The 26,909-nt window shown below is 31.6% G+C and overlaps 1 long non-coding RNA gene across 1 annotated transcript; it reads right to left on the bottom strand.

Moving 5' to 3' along the window:
- Positions 1–19,524: 19,524 nt before the first annotated feature.
- On the bottom strand, positions 19,525–25,537 carry LOC143059006 (uncharacterized). Its single transcript, XR_012973333.1, has 4 exons — positions 25,325–25,537; positions 24,765–24,849; positions 21,878–22,016; positions 19,525–19,743 (listed from the first exon to the last, which is right to left on the bottom strand). It is a non-coding gene; the product is annotated as an uncharacterized LOC143059006 (long non-coding RNA).
- Positions 25,538–26,909: the final 1,372 nt, after the last annotated feature.

The raw sequence follows: 26,909 nt of genomic DNA on the forward strand, positions 1-26,909 counted from the left end.
ACACCAAGTCATTCAAATAAGTTGATTTGTGTGCTTCCAGCATCAAATCCTCAGTGGTTTGTGCAATACTGGAAAATATTTTAGAACGTACGGCAGCCATCTTGAAATAAGCCGCCATATTGAATTTTGAGAGTGGGTCCATAGCTAATATTGCTCAGTACGCAAAAATGTACTATCATGCAAAAATTAGTGCTTTCCTCATTATTTGAGCAATTTTTTCACCGATCGGCTGGACTATTACAGATACAACAAAAATATGGTAAACATGGTTAAGAAAAAATCAAGTGCCAGCTTTGCATGGAATTCTTATAAACAATTAACTTAAAATAAAATATGGCATGTGTATTTCTTCTATTAGTGTATGATAACGTATTGATTTACTGTAAATTCCTCTTTTTTTCGTCGGTACCAATTGTTGTGGATATTTAAATTTTATGGTTTTGCCAAGCTCTTTGTACAATCTTATAGAAACTGTTTCATTCGTTGAACATGTAATATCGTGGTTCACTTTTACTCACGAAATCTACGAAATCTACGAAAATTCGTATCAAACGAATAATAATAAACCCACAGTATCGAAAAGCTACATATCCGTAAACTATCATTTAGCCACAATTTTGACATCATGTGTAGATAATAAAATTGATGATATGCATAATTTATTCGTATCAATCAATAAAGATACTTTGTTAGCCTTGTATGATTTTTTATTTTAGTTTCTTGTGTATATTTCTGAGTTGATTATGACGTCCATTATCACTGAACTAGTATGGGTTTTTTTGGTTTAGGGACCAGCTGAAGCACGCCTCCGGGTGAGGGGATTTCTCGCTGCATTGAAATATTCATTGGGTGGCTTTCGGCTGTTGTCTGTTATTTGGTCGGGTTGTTGTCTATTTGACACATTTCCTATTTCTATTCTCAATGTTATCGTTATACAAAAGTGTAAGTTCGGTAAGTGCCATATTTGGCCCAAATAATAAAGTTCATGGTTACAAGACAATAATTGTTTTAAGTTGCCTTAAAGACATGTGAAAAAGTTAAACAGAGCTGTTTTTGTCAAAGTTTAATTCTAACACAACAATTTTTACATTCCAAAAAGGTCAATATAAGGGATTTTGGTGAAATTTGACAAAATCAGCGGGATATCAACCAAATAAAGAACCAGGAAACATAGAGCGCAGGCGTCGACAAGCTTAATATTCAAATAAGACAAACATTATTTTAAAAGATCTTTGTTGTCGACGTATGCGCTCTATGTTTCCTGTCAAATAATCTTTGGAAATTTACCCATTTTCATTGAATTTTTCGTGAAAAATCAATATGAGTACAACTTGTGACGTCATAATGAAACGCAGAAACGTAAAATTTTAAACAAAATGGCTTATATCCTATCTAGTCAATTTATTAGTTATAATTTATCGTGATATTGGTCAATAAATCCGAATTTGATATTTACGCTAAAAAAGTGGGCCATTTTAGGACCTTATCGAACATACTCCAGTTAAATTAAAATTATGCAAATTGAACAAATCGCGAATGAACTGACTGTGTATGAATACAAATTAGACAGTTACTTTCTTTGTGATTGTGCACAAACACGAACTTGAAAGATTTTGCATTTTATTTTTTTTTAGATTTGATATTTTGGAAATACATACTGTGGATGCATTAATTTTCGTGACTAATGGAAAATTTGCATGTTCGTTGCCTTTTAATTTTGTGGTTTTGTCGACGTCTTTAAACAAGCCTTTAAAAATATGTCATTCGTTGAACATTTGACTTCGTGGATCACCTTTACCCATGAAGGCCACGGAAATTGGTATGCAACGAAAACTAATGAATCCACAGTATTTGTTTTAATAAATGTGTAGTATTTCCATAGCATTCAATATACATATATTGGCCATATATAGTTGCTACATTCTTCAAAAAGTCGTTTTCAAAACTAGAACCAACTTCTACTAGCCTACTACCATAGTTATACTCGTACGTCAACTATAATAACAAACATCATATGACATTAATTTTTCTTCTCACAGGTCATTCATATCACCTTATTTTATGTAAAAATTATAAATAGTTCGTCTTCTATAAATAATCATAAACTATGAAACATATAAACAAAATATTTAAATGCATAATAGTCACATCTACATAGTAGGTCCTTATTATCTAAAAAGATTTCATGAAATTCTGTGTTGTGTAGTTTCAGAGGAGTTGCGATGAAAAAAAACCAGAACTGACGGACTGAAGGACGGACGGATGGGTCAAAAACATTAAACCCTCCGAAACTTCGTTTTTCTGGAGTATAATACTCTGGTAATAGTCATGATTTAGTCTTTTATTGATAGTGATCCAGTGTAATGCAGGCATTTTAGTCTAAGTGTATTTAAACCTTCCCATGGTATCCGAGGGCTCAGAATAAAATCATTGGATTTAAACATTAGGAAAACATTAAGTCAAATGTTCTTTTAGGGATGCAAATCTTAATCGACAATCGTAGTTACCGTATTTGCAGAGAGCATGTTCAGATCAGCCATTTTCTATATTTCGCTAATTCTTTCATCATTGGAAATGGGGTTAAAGTGTTATATTGAAGCCCATTAACTACCCTTTGCAAATCTATAACTTTTGTAAGGGGGCCCATTGACTGTCATAAGAGGGGTCCCGCTACAGGCATTCTTCAGTGATCCCTAAATAATCAACCAAAATTGTTCCTACGAAACGGTTGGGGCCCCAGGACCTCCTGGATCCATCTATGACTAGCATTCACAAATATGTAATAGCTACAAGACCAAAATTTGAGTTACAATCACTACTAACATCAAAATGTTATGCTAATTACAGGAAAACAGAAATTATTGATCACTTCTTTCAAAGTACAATATTTCTTGATTTAATTCACTTGACTGGGCGGGGCTTTAACGGTTTGTTCATTGAAGACAAGTCAATCTATAGAACGTTATGTATGTATAAACCCATCAATGAAGTGTCCAGTTATTCTTCCCGTATCATACACTCAGTTCATTTGTATATCCGTTTGTTGACACTGACAGGTGATTAGAAATCAATTATAATTATAATGACTATCATCCTTATCACCCAAATTTTCAAATAGAAACGTAAACTCCGCACGATCTTTTGGAATTATATTCAATTTGGTAATAACAATATAGGATTACAATTTCAGTTATAAAATATAAAGTTCATTAAAATCGTAATACTCACCCTAGCTTCGTCCCATGATTTTTCCACATGGCTAAAGCAGAGGCATTTATTTTCGTACTGTAACCATGTGCCTGGGAATGAATCTGAATGCAAAGACTATAATAGTTGGAGCATATTGGTAAAAAACAGACGACAAAATTATTTTTATGTCTACCTGTGCGAATTTCAAACGCGCAATTTTACACCAGTAATGAAAACCTTCTTTCATTTATGGGTAGACTTTACATAGATAAATTCAGCCGTATAAGAAAAGCAAAATGAGAATGTTAAATTTGATGTATGCCTTTTTGTGCTACTTTGTTACATTTGTTGTTTATGTAGTGATATTAAGATGATAACATAATATTGACTGTTGTACCCCTATTTTTGACATTTTTACTCTTTGAGTATGTTTGTTTTGTTCATGCATCGTTGACAATGTAATGGGATTTGATGCGACTGTCATACAAGTGAGAGGTTTAGCTAGCTATAAAACCAGGTTCAATCCACCATTTTCTACATTAGAAAATGCCTGTACCAAGTCAGGAATATGACAGTTGTTATCCATTCGTTTGATGTGTTTGGACTTTTGATTTTGCCTTTTGATTTTTGATTTTCCTTTTTGAATTTTCCTCGGAGTTCAGTATTTTTGTGTTTTTACTCTTTTTTTTTTCACGTTTTTCCTCTTTCTATCGGTATCTTTAGCCCCTCTCTTCTAACAATTAAGTCAGCAACAAAATTTAGCATTAGAAATTAATCAGTTGCCAATCTGCATTATTAAAATTATATACAAGGAAAGCTCGGGTTCATATTACGTTTATTGGTAAATCTGCAGATGCGTATATGTCAACGTTTATGATACGGTTGCTACGTCTTTAAATGGCCGACCTCATATAGTAACTGGAGTTTTAAATTCTTGAAATTATCGCCAAATCAAAATGCCTGCATGAAAGTGTATATTAATTGAACTTAAATAAGCATCTTGCTTCCCATGTTCCAAATCTGTTGCAATAAAAACCTTAGACGTGATTGATATAGCACAACACTGGTGACATCTTCTTACGAAATCATGATGATTACACCTATTTTTTTTTGTAATTTATTTTAATTTTATCTGGAGAAACAAACACCAATCAAAGTGATACATAAATACATAGATAATTTACAATACATGTATTAATATCAAATTTTTCAATAACAGTCTGAAGTTACAAAGTTAGATATGCTAATTTTATATTATATATATGATAATTATCTACTAGCTCATACTCATTATTTATCACTCTTGATAAGAATACCTGAATATGTTGATCAGGTTAATAATGGCACCAGCCTTCTCCTCTAGCTACATGCATCACTGTCAATATTATGATGTTAAATATGAGAGGTATCAGGAGAGGCAAACAGAAATCAGATAGATCAAACATGACATGTTGGACAGAATCACAAAATAAACAACAACAGCAAATGACAACCGACTCTTATTCAGTCACTGACAGTTTTGCTTAACCCAACTAATGATGAAATTAAAAATATCAAAATATTTTTAAAGACTTGTGGTCAGGTAAACCAGATAAGATTAAAAGAGAAGTTACGATAGGGTTATATGAAAAAGGGAGGGGTTGAAAATACCAGATATAAGATCCTTTTCTTATTCATTAAAAATGACATGGATAAATAAACATTTACACCCTGATTTTACCCCCATTGAAAACACTGTTAATTTATCAGTACAACAGATTCGGAGCAGCAAAATATGATTGATGACCGCTGATGGCATCCAGAAGATTTCTTCAAATTTTGATATGTTTTGGAAAGATATTTTACTAAACTGGAATATCATAATCAATCCATATGACTAAACATGAGTTTGAAAATCAATCAAAAAAATGTATTTTACCAGAGGTGGGTTGAATCAGGAGTTTTCTCTGTAGGTGATTTATTTGATAAAAACAATGATTTTATTACTTTGAAGGAATTCTGAAGAAAAAAATAATCTTAGTTTTAATTTCTAGGAATACCATTCTTTACTTTATATGATCCCAAAGAGACTGAAAAGATCGAATCACTACTACAGAAGAAATTCTTCACGTATGTAACGGTATTTTTTTATAAAAAAACAAAAAAAAGCAAGTGATCTTTAATATATATATGTGCATAATTTTCTTTGAAGAAGTGATTAAACTTTCCAGTTCTTTTGATATCATATAAAGTAAAGAATGGTATTCCAAGAAATGTGTATCAACATTTAATAAAATGATAGATTTCCTGGTTTGACTGTAACCTGTGTACATCAGAAATTTAGCGGATAAAAGGATTATTTTCATCAAAACATAGATTTGTATGTTCTTGATAAAGAATAGTATTTGATGAGGAGTACAATTTTTCATAATATGATTTTTGTTCTTCTGAAGTTCCACCTTGATTAAAAATTTCTTCTCCATTATCCTTAGTTAATTTTGGAATAATTTTTTCATTATAATTTCTTTTTTTCAGATAAAAAAAACATTTTTCACCTTCTGCTACCTATCTTGCCTTTTTTCTTGCCATACTAACTGTTACTATTTTTGCTCTGTGTTGAACAAGTTCATCTTCTAAATTTTACACTCTGTATTTATTAATTCTGAGGGAGTTATTTTTTCATAATTTTCAAGTAATTAAGCTTATGTAATTTCTAAATCATTTTCGGTTTTTGGGTTTTCCCTTTTATCTTCAATTTTAAGTGTTCCCAAATCATATGTGGGTTTACTGATAATTTTATTTCTATATCACTCCCAGGCAGAAAGTATTTATTCGAAGGTTTCCTAATGAATTTTTTTCATTTCAGTTACATAGACCATATCATGTAGTAAGCTATCACTTAATGTACCTTTATCTTTAGTTTGTTAAACTATAAAGTCAGATACTATGGAGAATTATCAGATTTATAACTTATATTCATGTCATCATTTTTACACATGGTTCAAGATCAGAGGAAATAAAAAAAATTACCCAAACGGCTTTGCTTAAGCCCAGGTCCACGCCATGTACATATTTTTGTATCTGCATTTAAAGCTTACCATATTTCAACAAGGTCCAGGGACTCTATCATTTCTAAAATTTTATCATGAGCTCTTGTATCGTTTTTGGCATTATAGATGTCCTTATCAATTCTTGCAACATATTCCAGATGATTGCATCTAGTTAGTAAGTACATTGTAGCAACATTTTAAGCATTTTCCTTCATATTTTCACAACATAATTGCAAATAATCACATGACTGATGAAAGTTTTTGAAAACTAAGGGAAGTATTTTTTTTTAAACCTGGAATGTAACATGCAATCTATTGTTGCCGATTAAAGGTAACCTCTTCCTGATTTACCCATGTTAAATTTTGTGATTGAGGAGATATCACAAAACGTTGTATGTATTAGATGATTTATGGTGAATGAGTATTTTTTCCATAAATTAATAAGCAATCTAAACATTGAAAAGATCTTTCTCTTATAACCAGACCGAATATGAAGGTTTGCCATATAAAAGCTTTTCCTTATACACGATAGACATCGATTAGAAATTATCAATAGCTATGTATCAATAAAGAATGGCTTGGTATCAAATACACCTATGACTTAACATTGCTGACTTCACTGGTATTGCAAATACTATGCGCACTTGCAAATAGAAATACAATTACTATTGTTTATGGCTTAAACTTTTTATAAAAATTCAAGTTTAGTGAGTGTATGTCTATTTTTTTATTCCTTCGAAAGGCAAACACCGGATTGTAAACATATTTTTACTTAAATTTTCATTAACCCGTATTAACAAAAACGATGATTATTATTTCCATTTTAAGTTAAAAAATAACACATTTACCTGTAGTTTTCCTTAACATAATTGCATCTATCGAAGACTCAGTTTTTGGGAAACAAGAGTCATCAAAGAAGCAGTTTGGTTTCAATGTCATAACTAGCATAGCAACACTTTTCCTGTATGGAGCACAATAACGCACAAGCAAGCGGAGACAATGTCTTTTGCTTTATTACTGATGTACTGTTAGGAAGAATCCTTCTATCATTTGTAGTAACAAAAATATGTTTTAGAACATTCATCTCTGCAATGCCCATTGAAAACTAGAACATTCATCTCTGCAATGCCCATTGAAAACATTACACACAAAAACACAATAGAAAAATCAACTTTCGTTTGCAGAATCATCATGGTTAAGAATTGTCAGATTGTGTATAATACTTATAAGAACTAACACTTAAATAGACAGCTGTATCTCATCAATAAACATTACACCTTTGATTGAATAGTAATTTTGGATTGTATGGCGATTATTTTAATTTAATTTGGAACTTGTTTTGTTCATCCTGGAAAACCAGCAAGTTAAACGCAAATGATTGATATGAAATAGGCTATTAATGCGTAAGTGTTATGAAACATTATTGTTAAGCGGATGTTTGAACTGATTTGTGTGTCTAACTAAGTTTTATCAATCACAATGCCACCATGTCAACATATAGCAGCAAACGTGTGTGTTATTTGCATCATGTCATATATATATATGTTAGGTTGAAACATCACTTATAATAAAAAGTCACAGTCTTTGACGACTTATCGTCATACATTTCAACGCAAGGCAAGGTGTCTGTTGATTCCGATCACATAAGGTTAACAAAGACGAACACAGAACAGCCAAAACGAGATTTCATAGACTATATGTCGTTTATTATAAGGAAAACAGGATGAGTTAGAGACAACTGTTGAAAAAATACTTCAATATTTGGAAACAGGACCAACTGTGGTTAAAATAATACTTCAAGATTTTGAAACAGCATGTAGAGAACAAGAAGCAAATCATGAGGTATATTTGGAAACGTTTGAATCAGAAGGTGCAGACGATAAACCAAAGTTAAATGAACTTACTCGTGATTTAACTGGTATGTACCGAGAACTTTGTAAATCAAGGTCATGTATGAAAATCTAAAACAAACGATCAAACATGAACAACTGTGTTGAGTCAGATAGAAAAACTCCTATCGCCTATACAAAACCGAGAGAGGGCATTACGAGAACAGAAGACAGAATCGAAAAGTTTTTCCCTAAATTTTAAAGAATTCTTAATATTTTATTTTTTTGTTAGAGATAAAAGTGCTTTAGAGTACACTGAGCCTGATTTGCATGGTATCTATGATGAGTTTCATTACAACAAATGGGCCAATGTTGTTGGAGTTTTTATTCCCCGAGACTATCGCAAGCCCAGAAGTCAGCACTTCTGTTTTGACATGAATTATTATTGATATAGCCATAATTATAAATTAACTGTTTTCAAAACTTGGAATTTATAAAATACTAAGGCCTTTTTACCACAGGAATAGACACTTCTGGAGATTATTGCAACTAACAATATGCTGACATTGTACGAAAAGATAAATGCATTGAGTTTATGATTTTGAGTAAAACAAAATATTACGGTTTCATTAGCAGAAGGACTCAATGACTTTAAAACGTAGAAGCTTAAAACTATTGGATTGATATTCATTTTCTAATTTAAAATTGTATATGCTTTATTTGACACGTTCTTTATATAATGCCCTTTGTATGATGTTAGAGAATAAGAATTAAATAGGAAGTTTTTATTTGCTGCAACCCATTAAGCAAGTGCTGTTCAGATTTTAGAATTTCACTATTTAAAAGGTTTTCTAAATCTTCATTGAAGTGTATACTACATTCCTTTCAGAAATAATGATAACTTTGTACATTGTGAAGTTGGTATTCCGCAATAATCAAAGACAAAAAGTACGTTGTAAAAGAGGGGCGATATATTCCATGGGGACAACTAAATTCATAGATAAAAATCTTACTGACAACGCCATGGCTACAAAAGAAAAAGACAAACAGAAAAAACAGTAGTACACAAAATACAACATAAAAAACTAAAGACTTAACAACTCGAACCCACTCGAAAAAGGAGTTGATCTCAGGTGCTCCAGAAGGGTAAGCAGATTCTGACAATTGAGCATAACGTTGATTTATCTTAATCGGTAACGCTCAAATCTAAAACAGAATGTAAATGCCAAGGATGTTAAAGTGCAAGAACGCCAAGAGCTATATCCATAAAAGAGGCATAGAAATATACTCTGGATTAAATATTTTTCGTTGGATACCAATTTTCGTTACTTAATTGATATTAAAAGTTGTTGTGTGGTTGCTAATGCGACAACTCCCCGCTTAAAACTAAATGACGTTAAGTACAAGGACTACAGGCCACACTACGCCATTTAGTAATTAGCGAAATTCAGACCGAACTTCCAGATAAACGGTCCTTAGAAATACAAATGTAAAACAAATCAATCGTAGTATTATAATGTCTTTCTAGCTGTTAAGATCTATTGTGATATGAAAATGAAAAATTTGGTTGAAATGTCTTTGTCGTCGTCAAATGATAGCTTATTGTACGCTTATTTATAAAAATGTAAGGTTTCTATACAATTTTGTTTTAAATAAGGAAGATAATTTGTTACTTCCGGCTTGAAAAATGTTACTTTCAGAAATATTTGAATGTTTACGTGACACTTGTATATCAAATAAATACCAAAATATAGCCACATCTGGTTTACACAAGGTCGCTTACGGTTGGCTTTTCCAAAGTTGATTGGCTTGAAACCTAATAAAAAAAAGTCCCATGACTTTATCGTGTACTCATATCAGGTAAACCCAAAGGTCAATATCTAGAACGTCAAATTAACCTAAAACCTTGAGCTCAATTTCAAAGTAACAAACCAAGGACCTCAAATCAAAAGACCCAAGTTAATAAAATATTGCATAATGGGTAGCTAGTTCTATAGTTTAAAATTATAAGGGGGTATTGCATACACCAAGCTTATGTTTCAGTGTATTTTAATTATTCGCTTTTTTGATAATGGCCACATTTCGATACAGAATTATTTTGTTGTCTATATTTACAACCAACAGTAGACAAACAAGTCAACCTTTAATAAATGCAATGAACAGTAGCTATATTCATAATTTTAATAATATTCATGCTTTGTTAACTATTCTGTATTACAAATTAATTAATCTACTTTTATGTTTAAACATGCTATAACTCTATGTGTCATTAAACATGTTGAAAATGGGACACTGCAGATCCCAGGTTATTGACATTTGGAATATTAAGTATTTATTATTAAACTAATTATTTTAGTTTAATTTACATTTGTTACAACGGCTGATTGTGCAGTTTGATTAAGTTTCATGTAGAGACTAACGTTCATTTTTTTATTACTCATGTAGAGCTTTATATGTTGCAACATTTCTTTCTTTTTTCAAAAATAAAATAAAAAATTAGAAAGTGTAAAATGAGAAACGACTTGTATCCTTGCTAAGAAACATCATACAAACTTACTTGTAGAGAAAGGGGGACAAAACACGCACTTGATCATATATTTCTTTTTTCTATTCAAATTCTTAAATCTTTTTCATTTTAAAGACTTTGAAGTTTATATGCTACGAGGATTTTATAGTTTAGGGTGTCATTTATCAGAAACTACTCATATGGTCGGAAAATATACTTTCACAACTTATTTTTTATGCTCTTTACTGATGAGTCTTATGAAGACAAAACGCACGTCTGGGGTACAAAATTATGATACTGTACCTTTGATAACTATTATCAATAACAAAGATTTGCTTATTTGCAAAATAAACTTATTTAGAATGTTCTGAGGAGTAGAAACAATTAGTGTCCGATAAGTGTTTAAATATGTTATAATTACGATACAAAAAAAAAGATGTGGTATGATTGCCAATGAGACAACTCTCCAAAAGAGATCAAATTGATGCCAAAATTAGCAACTATAGGTTAATGTACAGCCCTCGACAATGAGCAAAGCCAATAACGCATAGTCAGCTATAAAGGCTGAAGGATCCTAAATGACGATGTACAACAGTTCAATCGAGAAAACTAAGTAGTGTAATGAATTAAATATTGACGTTAATGCAACAATCATTGATTTAGTTGGCGACGTAGAAAAGTTAATTTTTCAAAACATTTCGTTAGAATTGCTTTCTTATTAGAAATCAATAAATTGATCAATTGTAAAGAAATCACGGTTTCAACTTTCTCATGCAAAGTTGATCTTAAAAGTGGGACGATAGATACCAGAGGGACAGTCAGACTCATAAATCGAAAATAAACTGACAACGCCATAGCTAAAAATGACAAGGACAAATGACAAACAATAGTACACATAGAAAACTAAAGAATAAACAAAATGAACCCCATCAATACTAGGGGTGATCTCAGGTGCTCCGGAGGGTGAGCAGATCCTGCCCCACATGTGGCACCCATCGAGTTGCTTATGAGATAATACATCCGGTAAATAGTCTAATTCGGTAGGTCACATTTATGAAAGGGATTGTAGTTAAAACGTAAGGAACATATCCGATATCATTTGTGAAACGGTTATTCGATAACGGTCATCCACCTCGTCATTGTGTCCGTAAAATTTACAAAGAGATGATTTCAACTTCACCATTTGGAACTCTTAGTTTAATAACTTCCTTGTGAGCAACAACCCTCTATCAAGAAAATCATGATACATGTAGGAAATACAAGCACGGAAATATCGTATCAATTGGGAGATATATACACCGTATGCAGGTCTTGGTGGAATGTTCCTACTTAGAAATGGAAAGTTCACTAAACTGGTCCTGTTTTGTCGTAATAGCTCCTCAACTGTTCCGTTCTAATAAATTCCTACCTGTCAAATTTGCGGCTTAGAGCGTTCTTGATGAAAATAAGTATGAATGTCGGACACATGACGTTTATCAAATAGTGTTTGGATTTATTAAAAGACTTCTGATACGTAATTTTTAATTATGATAATGTAATTATTATATTCATATATGTAGCCTAATTTGTTTGTGTGGCCTGAAAGTTGTTTACAAAAAATCTTAAAACTGTGCAGTTAAGAAATCACTGGAACAATCATAGGTACTGATGTACAGATGTGCTGATTGGAACTTTCTTTTGACTAGCATAACGATAACAGAATGACCATAATAAAATATGCGTTATTTAAACTTCGTACATTGTTCTAGAAACTTCCGTTCTACATTTTGTCTAGGACAAAAAGATAACGACAAAATTCTTTTTCCAAATCGTTTGTTACATCCTCAGGAATTTTTGGTTAACTTGGATTGAAGCGAGTTAGATAAATTTGTTGTTCAGTTTTTGTAATTCATAAACCGTAATCAGTATAAAACAAAAAAAAAACAAAAATGATAGTCCCGATATATCATGATATATAACTTGAAAGTTTGTATCGCAATGGCAAGTGTCATTGTGTTAGGTGTCCCATGCAACTGAAACGATAAAATTAACAAAATTAACTTACTATAGCCTCATACTTTGCACCTATCATGATGTATACATGCATCTTATCTTAATTAATCAACTAGGGTCCACTGACAGTTATACCGTTTACGGTTACAACTGATTGCATCAGATGCTCATTTGACATCTAAAATCACTTCTTTGATTTAGATGCTTATTTTCACAAAATGTGAAATTTAACGAGCTCAGACAATCTTTAAACAAGTGATAAAAGCAAATGAACTAAACTTTGAGTCAAACGTATTCTTAAACATAGAGTCAGAGGATTGTTTGCGAACAGATTTCTTATTTAAAAGTATTACCAACATTATACTAATAAACGAGAGACGGCAGTTGTCTGATTTTCAAATTCATTGATCACCTCAGATCACTCCCAGTGTGTGTTGTGTTGCTTAGTCTTTAGTCTTCTATATTGTTTTTTGTTTGTCTGTTTTTGACATGTTGTTGTCAGTTTGCTTTCGATCTATGACTTTGACTGTTCTTCATGTATATATCGCCCCCCTCTTTCACTGGATTAAGCAAAACACAGCCTAGGTTACAAATTAAAACCCAAATATTCACAACAACTATAGGCAAACCATTGACCAACAGACACACTGAACTGCTACAAAAACAAATGCCAACATGAATAGAAATGAACTATTTGATAAAAACTGCCGTATCAATGATTTGATAGAGGACAAAAGAACCAAGCCAAACCTCCCACGTATATGGCAATATTAAAAATCAGTTAAAATTACAATATTACTTGTCAGGAATACAATATAAATAAACTACAAGAGCTTTCATGACAGAGAAATACAAAGATATATGAGATGATAGTAATAACCAACATGTATACCTCAACAAAAATAACGGACACATCCAATTAATCTACTACAGGACAACAGGACAACAGGACACAACAAACGACTTCTAAACTGTGCGTTACACGAAGGAATATATTAATGTAATATCAAACAGAAAACTTAATGTCGGCAAAGATTGTAACCCACAAAACTGAGGTGCTAATCTTTTGTTAAGCATTATCCGGATTTCGACAATATTTGTCTCGTCAGTGATGTTAAGGATAGAAACAGTACCTGGAAAGCAACATAGTTTACCTCAATTACGTATAGACTCTTGAATTTTAAAGAATCTAAGTAGACGGAACGGATTATAAAAACTGCATTGACAAATTTATACAAACTCGAACGAAATAATAAGATTTAATCATTAAGCATTAAATCAATTTAATAAATTAAGATTATCGTCTGCTTAACTAGAGTTATCTTTTCTTTAATTTTGAAGGACTTGAGCGTCTTTCATTTACCTACATAATTTCGTAAGCGGTTTTCCCGCTTTTATTTGGTATAAAATTGCATGCTTTTCTAGATATGTTCATTGCGTGATTTGAACTGAAGGAACACAAAAAGGATAGGCTGATTCATACATAAGATAAGTACATATGTTTTAGTGATAAATAGATATAGTTGTTGCAGTTGAATTTTCCGAATGATTTTATTTCTGTAATTTATAAAAGAATAATTTCATTTTATTTGAAAGTTGTTCTTGCAAATGTTTGATTCTTAATTCAATGTATAGCTTACTTGGATATCATTTATACTGATAAGATTATTATTTAATAGTTACATTTATGCACATATATATTAATCATTGACTAACATTACATTTTAAGTGCTTTAATACAGGTGATATATTTGTTTTGATTGTAATGTATGGGCGATATTCTTTAAACAGGTAATTACATGTTTGTAGAGTAAGCCGTGTTAACATTTACATGCCCGCTAATGTTTGATTTGTTACACGTACATCTTTTATAAGTTTTTCAAATTGCGGATAATTTAATAAGCTTGGTAATTTAACATACCGTTTATAACGACGTTATATTTGGTTTGAAGGAACATTGCACATGTTTTAATTGTGTTTTGTTACCAACTTCAGTTGTTTAATGCATTCAAATGTATTAATTTTATTCAAGACAACGTAGTGGGTTATATGTGGTATTTCATTTATCTAAATTGAATGATTGAATAAGAAATTGAATTGATATTTTGAAAGATGAATGGGTTTTTAAGACTTGATGCATGTAACTAATCTGCTTTTATAATTATAATAGGTTATAACAATGCCAAGAGGTAGAGGCAGGCGTCGTCGGCAGGACACGTTTTTAGACTTCATCTTATAATGGCTCCCAGGGAACAACTTCAACTACCATTTAGGAATGAGAGAAGGCGTCCCGAATTTGATGTTGATTGAAGATGCCCATGTAGTAAGAAGACACAGGGTTGATGGACCTCAACTAGTTGCCTTGCAACCAGATGTAGAATTCAAGAGATTGAACCTGAATTAGCTGCCTTAGGTGAGGTTATTGAAGTTTTTGATGAACCTCTAATGTTGCCTGGTTTTAATGAGGTTGTTATATTGATAAGTCAAAAGCTTAAGGAAAATAATTGAAATTTTGAATATATTGTCCCTTATGCATCACAACAATTTCAACAGTCAAACAGTCAAACAGTCAAACAAATGAAAACATCATTGGCATTAATGACGGTATGCTGGTTATACAAAACAAAGTTAAGAAAAACCATACTGTTAATTCTGTTTGGACTGATTGTTTTATTGCTTATGCCCAGGTCCTTATATAAAGGTATCCTGGAAAAGCAAGTGAACTTTTCTCATATATATCAATAACAAGGGGTGCAGCGGCTGTTCATCCTGTTGAAAAATTGTATTCTTATGACAAAAAATTTCGTTTGAGAGTACCAAGGGATCATACTAAAAAGTGGTCATCCATTGATATTTTTTTTTTGTGGTTGCGTATTTTCAACTAACAATACTCAAAAACAACCGCAGGCTAATGTTGGTTATAAATGCTGTGATTTTAATTTAAAGGTTTTTGCAATAAACGCAATTGCCAATACAGGCATGGATGTCTCAAATGTGGTTTTAATCATCCTGCTTTACGATGTCGTTGCTTTATGGACAATGAAGGTAATACTGGTCCATTTAGGTTTAAGAGAAATAACATTTCACCTTTTGTTAACAACTCTGCTAATAGACGAAACTCGAAAGGATGTTTTAAGCGAAGATAATTTATAATGTTTCAGAACTATATCCAGACCGGTTTAATATTTTGGCCTCCGGTTAATGTAAATGAACTCTCTGAGCTTCTGGAACTATATCATGATAAGCAAAGCGCTGTTGAATTTTTGAATGGATTTAAATATGGTTTTAAAATTCATTAGGTCTTAGACGTTCATGTGAATATAGAAATGTGTTGTCTGTTTTGAAAGACCCTTTTGAAGGTCAAAAGAAGATGAATAATGAGATATCATTAGGTCGAATGGCAGGCCCATTCAAACATAAACCTATTTTAAATCTTCGGTGCTCTCCTATTGGTTTTATTCCTAAGAAAAACTGGTGGACTTAGATTGATAACTTATTTGTCTTACTTCCGAATGAAAGTATCAATGATTTTATTGATACTCAGTTTACCAAGGTCATTTATTCATCATTTGACAATGCAGTCAAAATTGTTTAACAAAAGGGGAATTCGTCTTTAATGCAAAAATGAACATTAAATCGGCATTTCCTTTACTTAAATGTTATCCTGGTGATTTTGATTTACTAGGCATCAAACTAAAAAGTAAAATCACAAAAATACTGAACTCAGAGGAAAATCAATACGGAAAGTCCATAATAACATGGCAAAATCAAATAACAAAACGCATCAAAAACGAATAGACAAGAACTGTCATATTCTTGACTTGGTACTTAAACCTGGTTCTATAGCGCTAACCCTCTCTCTTTAATAACAGTCTCATCAAATTCCGTTATATTTACATGATGCGTTAAATAAACAGTCACAATTAATAAAATAGTCAAAATATGGGTACATCAGTCATCATCGCATAACAATTTTAAAAGGGACAATAATGGTCTTTACTATATCAAAAAAATAATGCCCATGGATGTTCTATTAGTTTGGTATATTTGAAAATTTTTCAACCTTTTTGCATTGGTCAGTTAAAAATAAAACGCATTCTGAAAATTTGGATCATTATCTTGATGATTTAATATATTTGTTGGAGAAGCTCATAAAGATGACTGTCTCTTTCTTGTGACTGCATTTTCAAAAGTTTGTTCAAACTTGGAAGTTCCTATAGCAAACAGAAGGTCCTTGCACAAAACTGGAATATATAGGTTTGTTAATTGATTCAGATGAGATGTTGGTTAGAATACCAGTGTTAAAATAAAAAAACTTAAAGATCAGATAAATTAGGTATTGGAAAAAAGAAAAGTTACTCTGAAAGAAATGCGTCTTTAACAGGTTCGTTTGCTCTTTGTGCAGAAGGACATTTTTGGGGCGTCTATATGACTGTTTTAAAAATGTTAAGAAATCTCATTTCATGAGATTTCATAAGGAATACGAGATGATTTGCATATGTGGCAACATTTTTATAAAGAATTTAATGGCTATACATATATCCAAGATTTAGATTGGGTTTCAAATGCTGATTCACATTTGTATACTGACAGTGCAGGTGGTCATTCACTGGTTTGTGTAGCTTATTTAAATGGGCCATGGGCAATTTTACAATGGCCATTATTGGGGCAAAGTTTTATTAAGTGACATTATTTATTTGGAAGTTTTACCTATTGCTTTGGCCATCTATTTATGGAAAGAAAGGGTTATGAATCAGAAGATAATTTTTCATTGTGATAATATGACTGTTGTTACAATTTTAAATTCAAAATCTTCAAATAATGACAGGGTTATGTTTTTGTTAAGAAAAATAGTTTTGTGGAAATTATTATTTAATTTTCAATTTAAGGTATTCGGCCCATAATTAGCCAATATACAACAAGCAAAATAATTTACATTTTTATCAAGGATTGTAAGTAGGGGGGTCTAAGAGTTCTTACTATGAAATAAAAGTCCGCAAAATATTTGAAGTTAACAGCAGAGCTGGGTTACAGTGCCCCCCTTTTTTGTCCTCGAATGCCAAATAAGGGGTTTAAATAGTATGTAATTTTAAGAAATCTATATAGTATAATTTACTAATCTATCTTTTAAAAGGAACCTAACATGTAACCTTGTAAAATTAAACATAAAAAATAAATTGGTTTTTTGCTATTCTATTTTTAGAACTGCGTTATTGTTACTAATAATAGAAAAAGGAGAAAAGTCTAAAATTTGTCAATTTTATATCTTCACTAGTTCAAAAGTGAATATTTTAGCAGAGCATTAAAAAATGACATTTAAATTAACTTTACATATTATTCCATCCTAAAAAAAATTTTTAGAAATATTTACCGTACCAATTTCGAGAAATTTTGATTTAGAATGTCAAGGTCACAGTTCGTAAATGGAGACTTGGTATCCCTGTTCTGATGTTTTTTGGTATAATTTATGTAAATCTTTAGCAAAACTAACCATACTTCATATAATCTTATAATAGGAATAAACTATGATATTTATAACATGTAAAGTTCAAAAGGTCAAAGGTCAAGGTCATTTTTGGAGCTAAAATCAACAAAAATCTCTTTTTTTGCTAAATTTTCAAAGTGTATCTACCTATTGGTCACATAATCTTCACAACCTTTGTAAATAAAGACCATTTGATGATATTCAAAAGATCATGGTTTGGTTTCAACCTTTAGGGGTCAACAGGTCAAAAGGTCAAGTAATTTTAGGAGCTAAAATTAGACAATGACCTCCTTTTTTGCTCAATTTTCTATAGTAAACTTACCTTTATGTACTATAATCTTTCATTACATTTGTTAATTATGATAACTTTATGATATGCATTAGATAAAGGATAAGCTTCAACCTTGAGGTCAAAAGGTCAAAGGTCAAGGTAATTTTAGGACCTGAAATATGAAAGTTCTCTCCTTTTTGCTTATATTTCAAAAGTATATAATAAAAAGAAGATGTGGTATTATTGCCAATGAGACAACTCTCTACAAGAGACCAAAATGACACAGAAATTAACAGTTATAGGTTACTGTACTGCTTTCAACAATGAGCAAAGCCTATACCGCATAGTCAGCTATAAAAGGCCCAAAATGACAATGTAAAACAATTCAAACGAGAAAACTCAAGGCCTTATTTAAAAAAAAAAATGATCAAAAAACAAATATTTTACACACAAACAAACCACAACCACTGAATAACAGGCTCCTGACTTGGGACAGACACATACATACATAATGTGGCGGGGTTAAACATGTTGGACAGTATTTATGGTTTTGCTACATGTTTTCGATTTTGTTTTGTCCAATGTGCAACACCAGACATCACATGACAGCATTAGGGCTCAGACTGAGGATGCATTTTCTTATATTTCACACCAGCATTAACTAGAGCTCATTAAAAAATACCCCATCATTCCTGTTCAACATTGAACTCAGTTAGGTTAATTATCTCCCATGAAATATTTCAGAAAGTGTTTATCCTACTTCATGCACATAATAAATAATAGAAATAATCTTCTTCAATGATATTAATAAACTCTATCACATTTCAATATTTATTTGTACATTATCATGAAAGTATAACATGGTCATGATGGTTCAGAGGATACAAATAAATATTATCACATCTATAAATACAATGTACAATCAATATTAAATCTTTTGAATATTAACATTGATCAATAAACCATGACAATGAGATCAGGATCAATCATACAGTATACCAAATTTAGCAGACCTATTGCTTTTTGAATCTGATACATGGACTTGACCATGGGTACATAACTTTTTTCACCGATCCATGAAATGTGGTCAATGTCGAGGGAAAACAGTTTTATAGACATGAGGAACTTTAAATTCATGCTCATTGCAAGTATAGATATCATATTATTCATAAGAGAGAGAATTAACATTAAAAACATTAATAAAAAATATTATTCATAAGAGAGAGAATTAACATTAAAAACATTAATAAAAATTGCTGAGTTCAAAATATCTGTAATGCAGCAACAACTTTTCTATTTAGTCTAAGGTTGGTCAAATTCACACAATTCCTGTTATGTCTTCAGCCCCTGATGGTATTGGAGCTTTTAGTACCACATTATATCAATACTGGCTGCCAGTTTATATTCTATCTCTTTGATATGAGAGATAACATCTTGCCTAACTGGAAGTAAAAAAGAAAATTCATCACAAATTAATTAAAACTTTTAATTTTAGCATACTGAAGAAGAAAAATATCACTATAGTATATGGTTGAAAGCAATCTAACTACCAAATGTGTTTATTTGTTACAACACTGAGGGATGTTCCAGAAATAAATGTAGGGGGAGAGGGGGTCAAAAGACATTTTTTATTTCACCCCCACCATGCATAATCTTTCATTTGTCATTTCAGTGCCTTTTATAGCTGAATATGCAGTATGGGCTTTGCTCATTGTTGAAGGCCTTACAATGACCTGTAGCTGTTAATTTCTGTGTCACTTGGTTTCTTGTGAAGAGTTGTATCTTTGGCAATCATATGACATCTTCTTTTGTATATAAAGAGGGGTATTAAAAAAAGATTGTAAAGTTCTAGATTTCTTTTTTCTTTTTAGCTCACCTGTCCCGAAGGGACAAGTGAGCTTATGCCATCACTTGGCGTCCGTCGTCGTCCGTCGTCTGTCGTCGTAAACTATTTCAAGAATCTTCTCCTCTGAAACTACTGGGCCAAATACTTTCAAACTTTAACTGAATGTTCCTTAGGGTGTCTAATTTATAAATTGTATCCGAAGTTTTGATCTATCAACAAACATGGTCGCCATTGCTAAAAATAGAACATAGGGGTCAAATGCAGTTTTTGGCTTATAACTCAAAAACCAAAGCATTTAGAGCAAATCTGACAGGGATAATATTGTATATCAGGTCAAGATCTATCTGCCCTGAAATTTTCAGATGAATCAGACAACCCGTTGTTGGGTTGCTGCCCCTGAATTGGTAATTTTAAGGAAATTTTGCTGTTTTTGGTTATTATCTTGAATATTATTATAGATAGAGATAAACTGTAAACAGGAATAATGTTCAGCAAAGTAAGATTTACAAATATGTCAACATGACGGAAATGGTCAGTTGACCCCTTTAGGAGTTATTGCCCTTTATAGTCAATTTTTAACCATTTTTCGTAAATCTTAGTAATCTTTTACAAAAATCTTCTCCTCTGAAACTACTGGGCCAAATACTTCCAAACTTTAACTGAATGTTCCTTAGGGTATCTAGTTTGTAAATTGTATCCGAAGTTGTGATCTATCAACAAACATGGTCGCCATTGCTAAAAATAGAACATAGGGTTCAAATGCAGTTTTTGGCTTATAACTCAAAAACCAAAGCATTTAGAGCAAATCTGACAGGGGATAATATTGTTTATCAGGTCAAGATCTATCTGCCCTGAAATTTTCAGATGAATCAGACAACCTGTTGTTGGGTTGCTGCCCCTGAATTGATAATTTTAAGGAAATTTTGCTGTTTTTGTTTATTATCTTGAATATCATTATAGATAGAAATAAACTGTAAACAGCAATAATGTTCAGCAAAGTAAGATCTTCAATTAAGTCAATTTGACCAAAATTGTCAATTGACCCCTTAAGGAGTTATTGCCCTTTAAAGACTTTTTTCACAATTTGTTCATCATGTTGACTTACTTTAAAAAAATCTTCTCCTTTGAAACTGCTGTATCAATTTCAGCCAAACTTAGGATAAATGAGTTTCAGAGTATCTAGTATAAATTTTATATTTTATTTCCTTGTATGTCAAGAAACATAGCTCCTATGGCTAAAATAGAACATAGGAGAAAATGATTATTTTTTTTGGCTTTTGAAGAAAATAGGACGATCCAAAAAACATTTAAATAAATTGAAAAGCCAAAATAATCATTGATGAGAGATTTAACCAAAAGAATTAAGGTGAGCGATTCAGGCTCTTGAGAGCCTCTTGTTTTTAATAGAAGTCATTGACTTTCAAATATACACTACAGCTCAGGTAGAATTTGCTTTGTCCACCAGTCCACAGTGGGAGTGGGCAAACTTTCTAGCTTGTCAACTCTGCCCAGCCATAGGAGTGGGCATGCAATTTCTTTTGTTTAATCAAAAGACTTGCAAGTACAATCAATTGAAAAAAAAAAAACAGATAAGCATTACATGTAGATATCAATATTTTAACAAAAAAGAGATTATAGCTGGAGTGGGCCAGTGGAAAAAGCAAAATCCACCCAGGCTGTTGTGTAGCACTGTTCAAACATAATTGATTAAATGTTATTAGCTAACATACTCAATCAGTTGTTTCAAAGTCCATTACAATGAAGGATGTAGATGTATTCATAGGTCCCTCAACATTTGAAAATGTCTGCTTTGGTGTGGCATTTGGTATCTGGTGGATATATCTGCATCTTGATCTCACAGGCTAATTTCTACAAGAAGCAAACTATAGTTTAACAAATATGTAAACAGCAGAGTAATCTGAGTTCACTTAGTAATAGGCATTTTTAGTTTGATAATGGGTAATTTTTTAATAAAGTTCAATCTAGTTTATCCCTGCCACATTCTGTATGTGCCTGTCCCAAGTCAGGAACCAGTAATTCAGTAGTTGTATTTTAATGCTGTATAACCAATAATTCAGTAGTTGTATTTAGTCTTCTCCTTTGAATTGTTTAAATTTATAGCTGATTATGTAGTATGGGTTTGTCTTATTGTGTAAGGTTGTATGGTGACTTAAAGTGGTTCCTTTATATGTCATGTGAAGTACATGTATTGGGGAGAGTTTTCATATTGACAATCATACTACATCTTCTTATTTTCAAAATGGCTTTGTCACAGTGTACAAGCGGACAGTGACACAAAACGGAAGTTGTTGATCTGTCCGACGGCGATCGGCTCGTTGTTTTTCAAAAAAATATAGAATATCAACACAAAGTGTCCCATAATGGATTGTTCAGCAGCTCAAGGTAAGTGAATAACTACAATGATGTATTTTTGACCATTTAAAGCTTATTTTATGCTTTTAGCATCAACCGTCTTTTTAAAATAACTCCTGATCATGAAGAGGGGTCAAAATTTTGCGATTTTTCGAGTCATAAATCTTAACAAAACTCCGAAAATTCAAACATTTTCAAGATTTTTAATCGATACATAGTTGAATAATCATATTCCGCATACACACACAAAAGTTTGGTTCATTTTTTTTTATTATATTGTCACAATTGAATCTTTTCTATTCAAAGTGTACTGTCCGCCTCGTTGCCACCGTATGTTTTCATACTGTCCGATTCGTTGGTCATATTCATGATCGATATCTTAAGCAAAAGTAAGATTGAAACATGCAATTTATCCACATTCATGACCGATTTCCTAGGAAATATCAACATTTATAAAATGTTACTGATTATTACATATAAAAAGCATTGTTAATGCATGCACATGAAAATTTAATATACGTTTCTCTAGTTTGTTTTAGGAAAATGGGGCACGTAGGTGATTTTTATGGTATATTTATTCATACATTCATGTGGAACATTGTTATTTTTATCACTCAAAAACATAAATAGGGGTAATAACTTTTCATGAAAAATACAACCATGCAACAAAAGTTATTTCTAGGCCTTTTATAGCTGACTATGCGGTATGGGCTTTGCTCATTGTTGAAGGCCGTACGGTGACCTATAGTTGTTCATTTCTGTGTCATTTAATTTGTTCTCTTGTTTAGAGTTGTCTCATTGGCAATTACACCAAATCTTCTTTTTTATATTTATAAACGTTTGACACAGAAAATCAAAACAATAGTTTCTTACACCCAGTTTGCGTCTTATTTCACCAATAATCAAACAAATCTCATGGCTTGGAATTCAAGTCAAAAAGAATCAATTGAAAAGTTACGGTGTACTTGAATGGTCCATGAGTTTGTTTTCCTATTGCCTTAGTAGAGGTAAGAATACTTATATACACACATTTAACATGAAGTATGCGGTGAAGCCTTTCTTGTTAAATTTTTTATCATAACTTGCATTTATTCTGTATGAGTTATTATTCAATTCTTATATGTACAAATCATCGATTAAATAAATTAATATGAATACATTCACGTTACTTAATACATGTATTTGTAATCGCTTAGGCAGTTGCGGATCCAGGCGGTCGGGGGTCCGGGGTTGGGAACCCTAGTTAGAATCTAACAACAAGGTCCGCAAACGATGAATACGAGCAGCAGACATGAGTAAAGGTTCTGGAAGAGTGACCAATGTCCCCCTTTAATTGACACGAGATCCAAGCTGAATATATAATCTATAAATATTTTCCATATATAATCATAGACAGTATCTGTGTTGAATAAAGTTTAAATGTGGATAAATTGCATGTTTCAATCTTACTTTTGCTGAAGATATCGATCATGAATATGACCAACGAATCGGACAGTATGAAAACATACGGTGGCAACGAGGCGGACAGTACACTTTGAATAGAAAAGATTCAATTGTGACAATATAATAAAAGAAAATGAACCAAACTTTTGTGTGTGTATGCGGAATATGATTATTCAACTATGTATCGATTAAAAATCTTGAAAATGTTTGAATTTTCGGAGTTTTGTTAAGATTTATGACTCGAAAAATCGCAAAATTTTGACCCCTCTTCATGATCAGGAGTTATTTTAAAAAGACGGTTGATGCTAAAAGCATAAAATAAGCTTTAAATGGTCAAAAATACATCATTGTAGTTATTCACTTACCTTGAGCTGCTGAACAATCCATTATGGGACACTTTGTGTTGATATTCTATATTTTTTTGAAAAACAACGAGCCGATCGCCGTCGGACAGATCAGCAACTTCCGTTTTGTGTCACTGTCCGCTTGTACACTGTGTTTGTACCAATGCAAGCATTATGAATATTTTATCCAACTTAATAGATTTAATTTTCAAACTCTATCCATTATAAGAATAATCATGGACAAATAGAGAAACAAATAGACTAAAATTCTGATAGTACTAAGTAGTTATCAGCTTTTAAACAGGTTAGATAACTCTCTAATACATGTAAACATGGAACATGTACATATGTGTTCATGTTTCATATCTATCTTTTTTAAAGACAAGGCATAATATACATGATACATGTATAACAATTAACATGAACATGTATCTTAGAAAACTGCTCTATTTATTACCTATGTCCATTTGTGTTTGTCTGTGTATTAGGTAAATGTAGCATATTAAGTTCTCCAAAGTCATTAACAAGGTAAATTAGCATCTCTGAAATTAAAAAAATTCCTTGTCACCATTGATACATTGATCATGTACATATAGATATACAAATTTAAATAAAAATTGGTTATACAATGTAAATTGTATCTACATATAAGTTAAGTTCAGACATGTGTCAAATAATTTTAGGTACAACCATTTATTTCATTCATTTATCAATGACACTACAACAATTGAAAACAAAATTGCTATCAATCTGAACACACAAAAAAACTGTGTATTAGTTAATGAAAATACACCCGATTAGTCTTTATACATGTATCATGTTTTGATTATTTACTGACCCCTAATGTGCATTTAAATTAACAGTGACAGATGGCAGAAATACATATACAACTGTACAAATTACAAGGTACATGTATCTTCATGATCATATAAATTAAAGAAGAGTAATACATGTATATGCTACATTTCTTGGGATGATAATCAAAAATACATGTATCTCAGATAATCTGCAACTTACCTTATCAATGTGTTTTGTAGGTTTGTAGGGATTAATTTTCACATCTTTAACAAGAACAGTTTCTCTAAAAAAATGAAATATATATTTCTGTTACAAAAATGTTCTTCATTTTGATAACACATAGATAAGGAATGTATATATGTAACAGTACAATGTACATGTACATCATTTGTACATGTATGTATGTACAAATGATGTTTATTAGTTTGTAATACAAATTTTCTTACCAAATATGATAAAGTGAAAACTGCCAGTTTTAAACTGGACATATATTAAAAAACACATACATTTTATAATAAAATAATATTTGTTGTAAAAATGCTAGTTGCCAATGTACATGATGTAATAAAAAGAATAAAATAATCAAAGAATTCAAATATTGAAAAGCTTTACAACTTGTGACCTTACAACGCTGAAAATTTACTCAGGGACAATGCACCTTGGTGAACTTGTGTCTTATTCGCTCAGTCGTTGAATATTTGTCTGTATTTAAATTTTTCTACTAGTTATTGCATAAAAAAAATTAAGTATAGTATGGATATCAGATTAAAATGGGAAGTACATGTACATTGTTTTGTACATGTAAAGTATCAACTTCTTCTTACATTCATAGAAATTAAGCAGAAAAAACTCCCAGATATATACATGTATGAACGGTCAATTGTTTGTTTGCTCTTCATTTATGTTTCTATGTATCCTACATCATGTACATGAGCATTTGACTTTTAATCAAATACTGATTAAATTATTAGATGATTTTTAGATGGATATTATCAAATATATTACTATAGTCATGCTAGTATATATATTATACATATATCAATCAATTAGTGTTGTGGCAGTGTCTGTGTCAATATGTGACAAGTTTAACAGCCATTGATGGTTCATGCTACATGATGATTATACATGTACATTGTACATGTATGTGTACCATGGCAATTCAACTTTGGACATGTTGAAGGGTAGCCTTGGCTTGAATCCTTCAATTATCTGATAGCATGCATGTTTTCCTATTTAGTTCTACTGCACTTTTGTTTAATGCTTTCTTGCAATTGTTATCATTATGTTTGTATTTGTTTTTTGCCTTGACTTGGGTGTTTGTTCCTAAATTATTACAAACATATAAACTGACCGACCTGGATTATTTTTTAAATAATCATTTTTTTCATACATGTATCTAGTTTAGATTACTATGACATCTAACGGCTGTTTTGCCAGACAAGGTGGTGTCGTGGGGCATAATGAACATGACAATGTTGTCCAACTCAAGTTTTAAAATGTTTGGATTTGTAAATGCAAATTACCTGACACCTGCTCAAAGTTTTACACTGAAGCTTGGCATCATCTTGGCCTTTGGTTTACTAGGTTCTCCATGTTAGGAACCATTAGGAAGTCGGTTCAATTCCATCCAGATATACACTTAACATATGAATACAGAACTTTAAAACATAAAAATGAACGATCCATTCAAATCGTCTCCCAGAGCAGATCGCCAGACATGCCAGATGAAAAGGACAAGTGCGTGATGTGTTTACATTCCTTCTATCAACTAATCTTCCTATGCCGGTACAACATATTTAACAAC

This window comes from Mytilus galloprovincialis, chromosome 14 (assembly GCF_965363235.1).
Source record: "Mytilus galloprovincialis chromosome 14, xbMytGall1.hap1.1, whole genome shotgun sequence".
NCBI classification, from domain to species: Eukaryota; Metazoa; Mollusca; class Bivalvia; order Mytilida; family Mytilidae; genus Mytilus; species Mytilus galloprovincialis.